The sequence below is a fragment of the Sminthopsis crassicaudata genome, chromosome 1 (genome assembly GCF_048593235.1).
Source record: "Sminthopsis crassicaudata isolate SCR6 chromosome 1, ASM4859323v1, whole genome shotgun sequence".
Taxonomy (NCBI): domain Eukaryota; kingdom Metazoa; phylum Chordata; class Mammalia; order Dasyuromorphia; family Dasyuridae; genus Sminthopsis; species Sminthopsis crassicaudata.
The window spans coordinates 380,285,226-380,301,287 of record NC_133617.1 but is presented as its reverse complement, the minus strand read 5'-3'; positions in this window follow the sequence as shown (position 1 = coordinate 380,301,287).

The window sequence follows — 16,062 nt, the reverse complement described above, 5'->3', positions numbered from 1 at the left end:
TATGACTTTTCTTCATAACTAAACATCTTGCCTCTAGTTAGAGAGGTGATTTTGTAATATTTGTTATTAATTATTGGAATTGTAGAATTTAAACATTGCATCCCTTGGAGTTTCAAGTATAGAATTATTCTGCAGCAGTGATTTTTGAGATTCAATTAAATAGTACTTTATTGATTATATTCAAAAGTTTTAAGTAGTTGAGTTACATTATTTTCTGACATATAGTATTCAAGATTTTGTTTTGTTTTGTTTATTTTTAAGTGTACAATTTTCTTAGAAGACAATACCACTTGAGTTATATTTTCACATGTTATTTTTGAAATCATTTTAGCTTGAGTAAAATTTGTGTTCTTTTGAAATTGTTGCATATAGATTGTCCTGTGCCATATTTCCTTCCCTTTCTCTCACACTCTTATTGAAAAATTTTTATTATTTGTTTGCCCAAAGGTGGAAAAAAGTATTTGTTTCAAAAAAGTCTTTTATTCTTAATCTGTTTCTACTGCTTTAGAAAAACTCTCCATTTTGTCTTCTTTTTTATTTTAATTCATCCTTGATAACTCCAATTTCTGAATCCGTTTCATTCATAAGTTTATCTTTTAGATTTTTAAAGTTTTAGTTCCCTCTTAACAATACTGGAGTATCTTTCTTTTGTTTTATGATTTTGGGGTAAAGAATTTACAGGATCATGTTTTTCACCAGGGAACTTGGGTTCTTTACTTTAATGATATAACACTTCTTCATTACATTTGAGCTCTTTTGCCCCCTTTTTATTACTTATACTCATTTTTCCATTTTCCCTCCATGAATCTTTGTTGGTTTATTTACTTGTAACCTAGATTTTTGTTCAGACTATCTTTCTTCAAATTTTTATTTCAGTCTTTTCCTTTCCCCCCAAGGTTTTTGTCTCTGGTTTCCTTCCTAGCTTTTTACTTCCCTACCTTTGATGGTTGCACAAATTTCCCCAAAACTAGATAGATGACAAGGTCTCTTCAAATGATGTTTTGAAGGTCTTGGATGGGACCTTTACCACAGCAAAGTAAGAAGTAAGGCATAACTCTAGATAGCTATTCAGTTCCTTTTCCCTTGGACATTGAGAGGCTTTTTTCCCTTTAGCCCATACTGCCATTATACAGTGGTGCCTTGGTCTTCACACTAATCCTGTTCCTAAGTGTGTTTTGCCTTCTTTTCTTTTCTTTTTTTTTTTTTAAATTATAGCTTTTTATTTACAAGATATATGCATGGGTAATTTTTCAGCATTGACAATTGTAAAACCTTTTTTTCCCCTCCTTTCCCCTACCTACTCCCCCAGATGGCAAGTTGACTAATAAATGTTATATGTTAAAGTATATATTAAATATAATATATGTATACATGTCTATATAGTTATTTTGCTTTTACCTTCTTTTCATACATCTAAAGAATCAGCATCTGTTTCTTCTTGAGAGTATTGAAAAATTCACATTGAGCCATCGATACATGAAGACAAGCCAGTATCTGAAACATTAGCCTGAAAGATTGTTTGTCCTATGTAGAGAATATGAAGAAGGGAACTTACTCTAAGTGAGTATTTCATGAGATTTTTTTTATCTTTTTTGGTATGCTGTTAGTAGTAGTATTCTGTTTTGTTTTATTTTATGTTGTATATCTAACTTCAGCTATATATGGAATATAACTCCTTTTACTGAGATTTTTGCGCTAAAGGAATTGCTGAAAATAATTACTTCACCATTTAAAAAATACATGAATAAGCTATACAAGATGTATGTATGTGTATGTATGTATGGATAGATGGATTGATATTTTTCATCTGAGAATCAGTACAATTTTAGATGCTGAAAACTTGTTCTTTTGCTGGCCAAGATGATTAATTAACAAAATGACACTACAAATTTCTCTACCAATTTTTTAAAAAGTGAGTTCTGCTGTGAATGAATAAAAATGAATGAATGTACATGAATGAAAATACAGAACATTGAAGTATTGAATTATAAGGATAAAATAATAAAAATAAAATCTTATGTTCTATACAATCTTGCCCAAGGTACTTAACTTCACTCTGGTTGATTTAATTTTTACTTAATTTAATCATCATTAAAAAGATTTCTCTATTTGCTCAAGTGTGCTAAAACTAAATAAACTGAAGCTAAGAAGAAAGGCAAATGATGACAAAGAGGTAGAATTTTTAACCAGTCCTGTAAAAAAATAAGGAATTACATCAAAAAAGGAATAAAACCACTATTTAGAATAGATAACCAACTAGAGTAAGTACAAAAAAAAGTTTAATTATTAATTTGCTTTGTTATATCTATGAGGAAGGATGGTCTTTTTGAATGAAAGGACAAAGCAAAACAAAAAATGCTACAAAAGAGTCATTCTTCAAGATAAATAAGAATCTAATAAGGACACATCTAGCTGCCTCTGATGACTCCAAGATCCCAAACCTGGTATCTTTTATATTGAAGTACTTAAAGAAATGACAAATGTGATTGATGAGTCACAATCAAAGGTCTTTGAAAAACTTTTAATAAGACAAAGTACATTTAATCATTCCTTGTGAGGAGACTAGAGTTAAGCAGACACTTTAAAATGTAAACATGAGAGCAAAGCTAAAAGTAAAATATATATGAGAGATTAGAGTTATAAAATGATGTTATTTCATTCTAATATGGAGGGGTGTCCCTTCAGAACTTTAATGTCTCTAAGGGTTATATAGAAGGCTAAATAAGACAAATTTAGTTCTGGAGGAGATGGTTTTATTCTGTGTTAAGAGAAAAAAAAGGGGGAAGGGGAAGGAAAAAAGAATCTATTAAGAAGAAAGAAGAATATGTCAGCAGGGATATCCTGCCCTACACAGTAAAAATGAGTGCAATAAAAAATATTAAATGGTATAGGAAGGGCTAAAGGAAACAGACATTACAAAAATCTTACTTTCATTTGTACTAGACAAAGAAGGGTTGAATGTACAGATTCAGAACTCACAAATATATAGAAACAGAATTTGGTAAAGAAATATATTGAACTTAACAGGGAAAATAGGCAAGTTCAAGGAAAAGAATAAGGTTGGTTTTAAGAGAAGAGTATGATCAGTGAATAATTATTCATAAGTATAATAAACTTTTATGTCATAGGATAAAGCATGAAGAAAGTTAAAATGAAAAAAAAAGAATAAATACCTATGATAAAGTAGAGAAGGGAAACAGGAAGGAATTTTGACTATTTTTCATTGATATTAATTAAACACCTCTTTTACCATCTTTTTCTATGTAAAGAGGGTTAAGAGTTAAAGAGGAAAAATACAACAGTAGAGAATGGAAAAAATTCATATTTATTAATCATAATTATAAACATAAAAGGTATCACTAACTAGCACACTATTTAAAATCCAGAGGAAGCAATATAGTATAGATCAGAACAAAAAAAAGACCTTTTGTTCATTCAGAAATGAATAAAATCTTGCTCTGACATGAAGTTCCAGATCATAAAATCTATAAAAAGAGCTAAAAGAAAAAGCACCAATAAAAAATAAATATTTTGGACGTAGGACAGGCAATCCAAGACACCAGGCCAAATGAAGACTACATCTGCATCAAATACAATAAAAGATTTGTTATACCTGAAATGGAAAGTGCCATAAGCATCCAGAGAAAGAACTATGGAGATTGAATGTAAATCAACATGTGCTATGTTCACTTTTTTCCTTTTTTCTTCTGTTTTATTTTTCTCTTGTGGGTTTTCCCTTTTGTTCAGATTTTTCTCTCACAACATAATCCATAAGAAAATTCCTGTAAGAAGCACAGCAAGAGATTTGAAGTGATTATATAAGTGAAATGAGATTTCTAAAACAAAGAACTAGAAATATAATAATTATTATTTTTTTAAAAATTTTTTCTTCAAGTAAACATACTCCTTAAAAATTGGTTCGGACTAAGTAGAAATGAGATAAAAATACTAAAATGAAATCACAGACTAAAAATATTTCAGAAAATTCTGTCTCCTATCCAAAAACAACTAAATGGGAAAATGGGTAAAGGAGAGATCATCTGAATATCATCTAAGTATCTAAAAATTTCAATCACAAGAAACCTAGAGAAAATATAAACAGTTCTGCTAAGATTCCCAAAATCACTGTGGCCTATAAAATCATGCAATTGAAAACAAAACAAAGCAAAAACTACATGGCTTATGGGGGAAATGAGCCTGGGGTAGAATGCTTATAAATTTAGTCAGTGACACTTAAAAAAAATTAAGAACCTTCTGGTGCTGGGATACAGAAATAAAAAGCAAAGAGAATGAGATATAACAGCAGGACAAAACACCATGTACACTGAGTTGAAAGCAGAGGGAACAAGACAGGATAGCATTTCATTGAGCTGGAGGGAAAAAATCATATATACCATCCAGTTGGGGATAGCTCTGACCACTCAAACATTCATTGGGACAGAGATTTACACTGGTGAAGAATGAATTGCCCAGCATTGGAGGATGCTAGGATAGTTTGAGATCTGCTGCCAGGGAAACCATAGTCAGGGAAGAGGGAGTCAGAAACTGAATGATAGGGGAAAGTAGGATGAGGGGAAAGTTGAAATTATCAAAGATTTCAGGAAGAAGAAAATTTAAAGACCTTGAACATAAGCAGATAAATAAACAGGGAATATAACAATAACAACTGAAGCAAATGTGGCTTCTAGAACTAGTAAAGTGTTTCAGACAGCTATGAATAAATACTGCCAACATAAAAACAAAACAAGTAAGATGGGGAAAATGATCAAATTCTTGATGAGAAAGATGAACATTAAACCACATGAGAATTATGAGATAAAAAATTATGGCCTGCAAACTAAAAAAATATTAATCAGAATAGAAAAGGTGGAATCTGCAGTGGAAAGCAACAATAGATTAGAAATGCTAATGCACAGAAATATAGGATAATCAAGAAAACTAGAAACAAAAAACTATAGCAATAAAGAAAATGTTTTTATTATGCAAACCAAACATACTGACTTTGAAGATAAAAAACTTAGAGAAAAACTAAGGATCATAGGTCTGACAGAAGAATATGGCAATTTTTTAAAAATCCTTAACACCATAATTAATGAAATAATACAGGAGAATTGCCAAGAATTTCTGGATATAAAATCCTAAATACCAGTTGAAAGAATTCACAGATTATCTGCTGAAAAAAAAGAAAAAGAAAAAGAAAAACTAGGCCTAAGACTGCAAACACCAAAACAAATAGTAATAAATTTAATAATTAATCACCCCAGTTACTTTCCCATTTATCTTTCTGTTATATTTATTCAAGACAGAGACAGAAAGAGAAACAAAATTTTCCTGTCATTATTATTTTATTGCCTATGTCTTCTTGAAGGTCAGATAATTTTTCTTTATGAATTTTGATGCTAAGGCATTTGGAGTATTTAAGTTTATTACTGATTTTGCTTTGTTGTTTATAGTTCTTTTCAGTGTAAAATAATATCCACTTTATTTTTGAATATTTGTCTTTGCTTTGTCAGATAACATGGTTGCATATTTTGCACTTGATGTATGTTTCCCCTCAGTTTTATTTTGTGTATATATATTTAATATTTAGAAAAGAAAAAAATATAAGTGGAAAAATTATTAGAGACAAATGAAGGAAAATATAAACCTAATTCTAAATACTTTAAATGTGAATGAATTAAAAATTCAATACAACTAAAAAGAATGATAAATTGAAGAAAACAAATCTGACTATTGCAATAACCACATTTTAAAAATAGAGGCAATACTTACTTAGATAATAACAAAAGTAATACATCTTCCATAATGCAATAAAAGTAGGAATTGGCTATTGACCACAAAAATAAGACACAGAACCAAATGGTGACTTAGCGATAAAATCCTACATAATGAATGGGTCAAAGAACAAATGATAGAAACGACTATGCAAAAGGAAGTGATGATGATGACATGACATACCAAAATTTCTGTGTTGTAACAAAAGTGTTTCTCAGGAGTATGTTTACAAACACATTCAAATTTTTGTTGTTACTATTTGTCCTTCATTTTTGAAGATCAATGACATTACAAGTGACAGTTTGACTTGAAGGTGACTTGGATTTAAATGAGGAGGAGCTGCACAAATTGAGATCCTCACCACCTCTTCCAGAGTCACTGAAGTCCTATAGCAAGATAAAAACCAAATTTGAGGGGGGAAAAGATTATTTAAAAAAAAATTAAAACATATGCACAGATAATTTTTCAACATTGATCTTTGCATAGCCTTGTGTTTCAGATTTTCCCTTTCTTCTCCCCACCCTCTTCCACAGATGGCAAGCAATCCAATATATGTTATATGTGTTAAAATAAATGTTAAATCTAATACATGTAAACATTTATATACTTCTTTTGCTATACAAGAAAAATCAGAAAAAAAAAAGAAAATACAAGTAAACAACAATAAAAAGAGTGAGAATGTTATGTTGTGATCCACCTTCAGTTCTCACAGTCCTCTCTCTGGGTGTAGATGGCTCTCTTCATCACAAGATCATTGGAACTGGTATCAATCAACTCATTGTTGGTAAGAGTCCTGTTTATCAGAATTGATCGTCCTGTATTATTGATGTTGCCATGTAAAATGATCTCCTGGTTCTGTTCATCTCACTTAAGATCAGTTCATATAAGTCTCTCTAGGACTCTCTAAAAGCATCCTTCTGATTATTTCTTATAGAACAGTAATATTCCATAACATTCATATTCCATACCTTATTCAGCCATTCTCCAACTGATGGGCATTCACTCAGTTTCCATTTTCTTGCCCCACAAAAAGGGATGCCACAAATATTTTTGCACATGTGGGTCTCTTTCCCTCCTTTATGCTCTCTTTAAGATATGCACAGTTTGATAACTTTTTGAACATAGTTCCAAATTGCTCTCCAGAATGGCTGGATGTATGCACAATTCCACCAACAATGTATCAGTGTCCCTGTTTTCCCACATCCCCTCCAACATTGCACATTATTTTTCCCTGTCATTCTAGACAATCTGACAGGTTTGTAGTGATATCTCAGGGTTTTCTTAATTTGCATTTCTTTGATCAATAGTGATTTAGAACACCTTTAAGAAGAAGATTCTAAAAGCACACATAGCTGTTTTTAGCCTCTTTCAAATGTAAACTCATTTGGTACAAAAATATGGAGGAAATGCATCACTAGTGGTTTCTTCATCTTTGCTCAATTTTCCCTTCCTGCAAAAAAAAAAAAATATATATATATATATATATGTTATATATATATATATATGTATATATATATACATATATATATATTTATATATATATATATATGTATATAAACAAAATGTAAAAAAAATAATGCATTGATTAGAAATATAACAAAACAAATATAAAATGAGCAAAAAGAGAAAAGATTAAAAGATAGTGGGGAAATAGATAGATTGGAAACAAAAAACAGAAATTATAAATAAAACTAAAGGTTTCAAGAAAAATCTTTAACAGAATATGCTGTTCTTTTTTTTCCCCCCTGAGGCTGGGGTTAAGTGACTTGCCCAGGGTCACACATATAGGAAGTGTTAAGTGTCTGAGATCAGATTTGAACTCAGATCCTCCTGAATTCAAAGCTGGTGCTCTATCCACTGCACCACCTAGCTGCCCCTATGCTGTTCTTTTATATAAAAAAATCAACATATGAGGACATTTTAGTACCATAAAAATCATCTGTCTAAAACCAAAAATATCATGTGCAGTCAGAATACATTAGAAATATTTCCAATAAAAATGAGAGTAAAACAAGGATGTGTACTCTCCCCATCATTATCTGATATCATTTTGAAAATGTTACCCAAAGCAATAAAATAAGAGAATGAAAATAAACAAAGATAGACAAAAATGAGGATTCTGTTTGCTAATAATATAATAGCTTGATTGGAAAACTCTGGAGGATCAGTGAGGATACTAATAGAAATAATAGCTTCAGCAAGGTTGCATACTACAAAAGAATTCTCAGAAATCAATAGCATTTGCTCTTTTTGTTCTGGCTAAGATAGAAGTCAAAGGGATGTCCAACTGGGGAATAGCTAAACAAATTATAGTATACCATTATAATGGAACACTATAGTGCTGTAAGAAATGGCAATCAAGATGATTTCAGAAAAACTTGGAAAGATTTACATGAATTGTTATATAGTGAAGTGAACAGAACCTGGAGAACATTGTACATAATAACAGCAATATTGTTTGATGAATTGTGAATGATTAGCTATTCTCAGCAATATAATGATCCAAGACAATTCCAAAAGACTAATGATGAAGCACACTATTTGTCCCCTCAACAAAGAATTGATATTGAATATAAACTAAAGCATATTATTTTTCATTTTCTTTCTTTCTCTTTTATTCAAGTCTTATAGAAAATGGCTTTATATAATTGCATATGTATTATTTATATCTGGTTGCTTATCATCCCAGTGAAGGGAACTGGGAGGGAGAAATAGAATTTGAAACTCAAAACCATAAATGAAAATGTTTTAAAAATTGATAAAACCAACAGCATTTCTTTATAATAACAAAAAGTACAAGAAGCAACAATAGAAAGAGAAATTTCATTTCAAATAATATGAAATGCATAAAATTTCTGGGGATCAATCTTCCAAATCACTCAAAAATCTTATATAGAATGAATTACAGAGTTGTCCTTAAAGTAGTAAAGAACAACTTAATAATATTAAGGAATAATTACATATCCCTCAGGGAATGGCTGGAAAATTAGAGTATATGGATGACATGGATTATTATTTTACTCCAACAAATGAAAGAGGGTTGGTTTCAAAGAAACCTAATGAAATATAGAATAAAACATTTGAAAAATTATCAACATGTTGTTTTGTTTTGTTTATGCTTATTAGTTAGAAGGTGGATGTTTTGGGAGTTTTAGGAGACTTTAGGGGGAAGAGGGTAGGGAATGCATATACCCCCAGAAAAAAAAAAGAAAACATGGTCATTAAAATATCATAAAACAAAGAATTATAGAGAAGGAAGTTCAAAACAAAATATAGACAAGCAGCATAATTTTGAAATTTAATACTTATAGATGATCTGATAACTGTTATTCATAGCACCTTCTATCTCTGAAATTCTGACAGTGATACTGAAACTATGATTGCAGAAAATGATACATACTAATTTCACAGAACTAATGGATATTTTGTATTTTTCTTTCTTCCATTACCAATCATAGGCAAATAATTAAATATGTAGCAGGCCAGTCTCCTGGAGATCAATCAATGAATGAAATAATATTGTTGTCCTTTAATGGGATCTCTTATTACTGTAACACATTTTTCTTATCACTGTTGTTCATCCTTCATACTTGAAAGTGAAGTTAAGATCAAGATACAGTGTGTTTGACTGAGACTGTCCAGTACAATACCAATTCAGGAGGTTCTAACACAAATCAAGCACCTGGAGATTTCCAAGAGATGAAAATGTCTCTGAATTTGTACAGCTCACATTTCTTTTGTGCTATTACAATTCCGTCTTTTATAGAACACAGAATCTTCTTTGATATAGATATACTATATTGGGGCTGTCTGGGGCTAGTATCTCTCATGTTTCACAATCAGTATTAAAGTCTTTCATAGAAACTTTGAGAATGTCTTTGTATTGTTTCTTCTGACCTCCATGTGAGCATTTGTCTTGTGTGAGTTCTCCATCAAATAATTTTTTAAGTAAATGTACTCTTGGCATTTCCTAGGCAGTGTAACCTAGGCAGAGAAAAGGTGATATAAATCTTACTTTCACTAGCCTTAGAAGTAGTGAAGTGGAGAATATTGGGAAAGAGGAGCAAAGGGGTTTTCGAGGAGCAGAGGAACAAGGTCTATGCTCTCTCTGCTTCTAGGAGGTTTTATGAGGGGGGGAAGAGAAAATAGTAAGATTGTCTCCAAAGATGTGTTTACAAAGTTCCTTAATTTGTTTTTGGGACATCATCCATATGCTCGTCTCTTAATGAATCACTTGATAGTATTTTAACTGTTAATTACTTCAAAATTCTCTGCAATTCTGAAAATTCCCAGATTAGACATCTGAGAAGTGCTCAATAATTTTCCAAGTAAATTTCAGTGTATTTTCTACTTATTATAACACATTTCTGCCTATTTTATTTCATGTTCAGTTTATGCCATATTACAAAGGTTTTTTTTAAGTGTCATTTAACTATGATACCAATGCTACTTATGTATCTATAATAATAATTACACAAAATAAGGAGCAAAATTAGGAAAGCCTATGTCAGTATACTCTTTAGAAAATCTATTTGGAAGCATTTTTAGAATAAGCCAAAATAAATTATTACTAAAATGTGATCAGGACATATAAGTCTCCTTAGTATATACAACTATAGTCATGTTTTCATAGAAACAAGGTATTTCCATAATAAAACTTCAAATCCCAATACCCTAGATAAACATGGAAATGACCTTGGAAGTCTCTTTCAAACTTAGCTGGATTCTCTTGATTATATTCACTAAATGCTATAAAGGAGCATCCAATCATAAAACACTCTCAGAATCCTTTATTAATACTTACCCAATTGTCCATAAACAAAAGCGTCTGAAACAAACTGCTTCCATATGGCCTAATACCATACTTAAGTCTATGTAATAAGATTTCCTAAGGTCAACATGGCATGAAAGCAGTCATTAAACATTATATAAATTTTAAAGTTTGATAAAATATGTAGAGATTAGAGATTTAGCCTTAATTTCAAATGCTATATAAACTTGGCAGAGGTTCATTTAAACACACAAAATAGTAGATAATTGAAATACATCAATATTTTTCATTTCTTAATTCCATGCAAATTCCATGCAAAATATTACTCCCTATGCAGTAGAGACAAAAATATGGAGAAGTGAAGGGAAACATTTCCTTTTTCTAATTTCCATTTTGACTCCCTAACTTCATTTAAGGATGGAAGTTTGTAATCTGAGGTCTATGAACTCATTTTTTGTTCTTGTTTTTTTTTAAAATATTTTAATAACTGTATTTCAGTATAATTGGTATTGATGGATCTAACAACAAATGTTTTACTTATATTTCCTTCCTAGCAGGAAAGAAGGCCAAAAGCACTGTGAATTACCATATAGGGAAATAGATGGCTTCTATGTCTACTATCAACTGTGAGTAGAGGGTGCCTATCTTTCCAGATCTTAAGTAAATTACTATTCTTCTGAGAGAAGAGTAACCAAGAGTTTGAGGGAGCTAAAGATCCCATCATGATTCCCATCAGCACCTAGTGGTGGCAACAATGTCTTCTGGACCAATAATAGCTATTGACAGAGGAAACACCTGCATATAGATTTGGAAAGAAAATCACTAAGAACCTATTATGATGTCCTTGTGATAAAGAGATAAGTACTGGCTATAGACTATAGCATGGCAGAGCTATACCTAAAGTGATTTCATAATAATACTCCAATGAGAGAAAAGGACTCCCAATAACCAGAAACTGTGGATTTACCCCTTTGGCCCACATTTTTTGCCTGTCATATTTGGAGACCTTCACCCCTATATTTGTCTCAAGCAGTCACCAAGTAAATACAATTCATACCAACCAGATTTTCATGTGGAGAGTGTTACATGAAACATAGCAAAATGTATATGAGAATCCCTGGCCCTTCAGAGTTACCCAATAATAAAATATTTGGTAGAAATAGTTAGTCCTCATTGGAACCCAACCAATCAGTGTAAATAAGGATGGGAGCAGTGATTGCAGAGGAATTGTAACACATATAAAGGACATGACCATTTTAAAAAGGGCAAAAATCTTAGGTCCTGATAGGTATGAGAATCAAGTATATAACTATTGTTACCAGATATGGCAAACATCCCTGAACTGTCAACAGTGATGAGGACCAACTCATATCTCTCCAAAGTACCAGCATAATAAACTAATCATCAAGTTGTGTCTCAGTACCAGAATAACTTAAAAACTCCATGACTTCTGTGCATTTGCTTTTAGAAAGGTAAAATGTACATATGATGGAGAGCATCATGGACAGTTCCAAAACTCTCAGCTCAGAAGTAGAAACAGGAATTCAACTTGGAACAGGAATTCCTGTTTGTCTGAAGAATGGACAGATAAATTATATGACAGCCAATGAGAGCAGAATTCTTAGTGCATGAGAAGGATACAACATATATCCACAGCAACATATAACCCATGTAAACAACTTTGGACCTTTTGTATAGGAACTTGTAAAACTGTTCCCTCAAAAATAAATGAAAGAGCACAGGGATCACTTGAAACAACAATCATATTGTCATAGAAACTTACAGTTCATATGTCTCACCATGACAGTAAGACAGAAAATGACTGGGAAGATTTGGATTTATGTGGACTAGTGGATTTTAAATAAATTATAAAGCTATACCACTATGCCACATGTTCAAGATAACCTGAACTCTTTTTTGGACAGCTAATACTGCTCAAGCTGAATCTTTGCAAACTGGGACCTATAAGAAAATAATAACAATGACAAAAAAGTAAAGAAAAATGCCTGTAAGTCCCATGGAATTTAGCTAACTTTAAATCCGTACCTCAAATAACTTCTAGGACTCTTCCACTTTCCAATAGTTCATGGTGGGAAAATGGTAGTATGAACTACCTAAAGGTAGTTAGACTAATGTCTATTTAAACAATCTCATTCTATTTGGAGAGTCAGCTAGGCATTGTGAATAAACTTGATGTCAAAAGTGGATTTAGACACTAACTTGAAGGTGTTCTAGCTTTGTGATTCTGGAAAAATTATTTAATCTTTCTGAACTCCAAATTCATCACCTGCAAAATGAAGGAACTGGATTCAATACTCTAGTGTTCTTTCTAGATCTAAATAGATATTAAATCATGTAAGATTAGAAGAACATGAGGAATGATCACCAAATGCATTAAGTTGGCAAGAAACTCCATATCTAAATATATCAAAGGAATGATACAACATATTCCAGTTGTCTTCAAATGAAAATAACTGCAGGATGAAGATGCAAAACAAATAATACCAGCTAAGAAAATGAGATAGAATTTTCTGAGTTAGGCCTACTTCCTCTAAAGGCATCCTATTGTCCAAGGTATGAGAAAAATTCAAACTAGATAATGGATAATAGAGTTTTAATCCTCCTCTTCATCTTCTTCTTCATCATAGCTTTCCTATACCACCCAAATATTTTTATTTTAAAACTATGCCTGATTATAATTAAGGAAACCTTCTCCCTGGGTCATATCTACTAAACATGTTGATTACTCTGAGGTCTAAGCATGTGGTTCAATGAATTCAGCTTGTAGACTTTCTGATCCATACACATATTACTACTGAAAATATTGCCATAAGAAATACTTCCTTTTTGTTGATGTTTGGGCCAAAACCACATTTGCTAATTGAAGAATACTTTGAAGTTCATGGTACCATAGGATCATGGATTAAAAAATTAAAGGGATCTTAGAAATGTTGCCACATCCAGAATTAGGAAGACTCATCTTTCTAAATACAGATCCAGCCTCAGATAATCTCTAACTGTGTGATTCTGAACAAGTCATTTAATCCTGTTTGCCTCAGTTTCCTTGTCTGTAAAATAAAGGAAAATGGCACACAACTCCAGTATCTTTGCCAAGAAAAGCCCAAGTGTAAGTCACATGGCTGAAAATCACCTGAACTGAGTCTATTCTCCTCATTTTACATATGAGAAAATTCAAGCCCTGAATGACTTGTTCAAGATTACAAAGGTAGAAAATGGTAGAACTGAGATTTGATCCTGAGTTATCTGAATCAAAATTCAGCACTCTTTTCTATATCCCACAGTTTCTCCAAAAATGGTGGTATGAAGACTCATGCAACCATTACATCACTCATTTAAAGAATTAGAATAATATTGTATGATGGTCAATTCTGATGAACAAGGCCCTCTCCAACAATGTAATGAACTGAACCAGCTACACCCAGTGAAAGAACTCTGGGAGTTGACTATGAACCACTACACAGAATTCCCAATCCCTCTATTTTTGTGTGTCTACATTTTTTATTTCCTTCACAGGCTAATTGTACACAATTTCAAAGTCTGATTCTTTTTGTACAGCAAAATAACTGTTTGGATATGTATACATATATTGTATTTAACTTATACTTTACCATATTTAACATGTATTGGTCAACCTGCCATCTGGGGGAAGGGGTGGGGGAAAGGAAGGGAAAAGTAGCAACAAAAGGTTTTGCAGTTGTCAATGCTGGAAATTACCTATGCATAAATTTTTTGTAAAAATTAATTGACCTCCAAAACTTAATGTTGATTCTGAGCAAGTCACTTAACCTCCCCAAGCCACAATTTCCTCAACTCTAAAATGGGAGTTGTAACAGGACCCACCTCACAGTATTGTTGGGAGGATCAAATGAGATAATATTTGTAAAATGATTAGCAAAAGACTTGGCATATAATAATTTATGTATAAAGGCTTATTCCTTTCTTATTCCCCTGATAAGTTGAGGATATTCTTCTAGTAATTTGGTTCTGATGTAATGATTTTGATCAGAATGGATTCTAACAGGGGAGCTACACAGAGAAAACTATTTCCCCCATTTATAACTTTGACTACCATGAAAATCTTCTGGTTGCCCACATGAAAGGGAAGAATACTTAGAATTCAAGCAATGGACTAAAGGCACTAAAGATTATAAGAGAAATAAAATTTAACCAAAAAAACCTAGGATGCAAGAAGAGAAATCAACAGAGGAGATACTGATATTAAAAAGAGATATTAAAACACCCACAAGATAGCAAACATCTTCATTTTAGTATTAAATACAGAGGAAAATGAGCTAATTAATATCTGAGGAAACACAGAATTATAAAGATTCTCAAGAGATCTGGAGAATAACACAAAGATGTTCCAAAATAACTCAAAAAAGAAATGAGAACACGGATGAAGATTGGAAGTGAGCAATGGCAACTAGTAAGGATATAAGGACATATTTAAAATCTGGTCTTCCTAATTCCAGGGCCAGCACTCTATCCACTATATCACCTCCCTGCCTACAAACTGTATTTCAATACATTTGAAATACAAATATGTTAAGGTAACATTAAAGAAACAAAGCCCAATGATCTTGAAGTCAGAATTTACAAAGAGAACTTCAGCATCATAAATCTCCCAAGAGAACATGACAAATCAAAAATTTTAACATCATAATGCAAATCAAAACAGTACTTCTCAGAACTTCTAAATATAGAAATAAAGGATCAATTAAAATAATGTACAAATCACTTGATTGCAACTAAGAATAACTTACTCAGAAAAACTGAGTGTAGTCTTTGAGGGCAAAATAGATATTTAATAAAATAGAAAACTTTCAAGAATTAGTGAGAAAAAAGATTCTCTGAAAGCATCATGTACTTCTATGGACAAAATGTTATCTCAGAAGAAAGGAAATAGACAACATTCTATCTCAGAAGAAGAGAAATTAGAGTTTCTTTAAACACCTGGCACACTATTCTGGTGTGAGAATATGGAATTGAAGAGAAAATTATATCACCAATGACAATATCACAAAAAGGTAATCATAAACAAAGACATGTTGAGAACTGGATTTCATGTTTTGGGATACCGAAAATGTTATTAAGAAGCAATGCTTTTATCCTTATAACTCCTGTCATGAACTGATATATCTAAAAGACATTTTTTTTAAAAAGCAACAATGGGGCAATATCCACAAGGGCAATAGTACAAAAATAGATTAGGAGAAAGAACTCAAACATGACTCTTTAGAAGATTTTATCCTAAAAGGAACACAAAAACAGGCTAAAAAAGAAGTAAATATTTTTTCAATGCTATTTGTTATTATTATTTTTAATTATAGCTTTTTTATTGACAGAACATATGCATGGGTAATTATTTACAACATTGTCCCTTTCACTCACTTCTGACTTTTCTCTTCCCTCCCTCCACCCCCTCCCCTAGATGACAAGCAGTCTTATACATGTTAAATATGTTATAGTATATCTTAGACACAATATATGTGTGC